The sequence below is a fragment of the Peromyscus maniculatus genome, chromosome 6 (genome assembly GCF_049852395.1).
Source record: "Peromyscus maniculatus bairdii isolate BWxNUB_F1_BW_parent chromosome 6, HU_Pman_BW_mat_3.1, whole genome shotgun sequence".
NCBI lineage: Eukaryota > Metazoa > Chordata > Mammalia > Rodentia > Cricetidae > Peromyscus > Peromyscus maniculatus.
The window spans coordinates 66,522,393-66,523,762 of NC_134857.1; positions in this window are offsets into that span (position 1 = coordinate 66,522,393).

Sequence of the window (1,370 nt, forward strand, 5' to 3'; positions counted from 1 at the left end):
CAAAGCACTCTCACTGATCTATTACATGTTCGTGTCTTTGGTAACTAGTTGCTACGGCTTGAATCTGAAATGTCCCCCACCCAAGACTTTTGAAGCCTTGGTTCACAGCTGGTGATGCTGATGAGAAGTTAGAGATCCTAAAGGGGCTAATGAGTTGGAGGAAGTTAGGAGGTAGCACCTACTTAGTGGAAGTAGAGGCAGGTAATGGGGTGATGTCCTACTTCCTGTCCACTGTGTGTTAAGCATCCTTCTCCCAACATGACTGTCCAACATGATATTTTTGCCTTGCTATAAGCTTACAAGTAGTGGAGCCGGCTGGTCACAGACCGAGACCTCTGAGCCTGTGAGCCAAAATAAACACGTCTCCCTCTTATATTGTTTTCTCAGGGATTCTGTCACAGTGGTGGAGAGTGTCCATCAAGCACACTGCTTTCCCTAGATGCTGGTAAAATATTTTCTTCAGTTCATCCAGTACAGTTAGAAGACTCTGAAAAATACACACAGCTCCCAAGTTTACAAGCACTCTACAAGGTGTGCGGCCCCCAGCACCTTGTTAGGATCCTTTAATGTCAAAAGCTCCTGTTGCCATCTTCTCACAACCCACACTGCAGACCCAGGCGAGGTCTGAGAATGTAATTCCTTCCTTAAGCACATTAAAATTCCCAGGTGGTTAGAGGGTGTCGCTGAGCGACAGAGCTGGCGTAGCGTGTGTGAGGTCCCGGGGCTTAAGCAGGCTATTTAACTCTGCTTAAATTCCGAATTCTTCTAAGAAGCCTGCTGGAGTAGATTTCTGAGCCCATATTTCTCTTCTTGCTTGTCTTACTGACCCAAACCTTCCCTTCCAGTGCTCTCAAATTTCAGCCCTGCCTGCCCACCAGGAACCATTTCTTCTTTAAGCATCTTCGTGTTCCTGTAAGTGTGGTGGGGTTTATTTACAAGGAGGAAATGAATAGCCCAGAGAACCCAGGAGATTTTCATCAGGATGACCACAATAGAGGTACCCAGTTTCTGTGCCTGTTTTTTCTCTGTGAAAATGGAGAAAATTTATAAACTGTTAACTCTGTGCACTCCCATGAACTTCTCTAAAAAAGTTCCAGAGGTATATTGAAGTCAGTTTTAACTACCAAAGATTTCAAAGAGGGATGGGGAGTTAATCAGAAAGCCTTATTTCAAGAGCCACACTTATTATTTAAAACATCCCTGGCAATCATTCAACATATAAAGGGAATAACTTCTTTAATGTAGCCATTTGTCATTTCTGGCCGCCAGCCCATTAACCCAAGTAATCAACCCTGGTTTCCTCTCAGTCCCCTCTCAGCTCAGCGGGGCAGATTTTCCTTCAGCTGTGTTTCATGTATCAGCCTCTCACT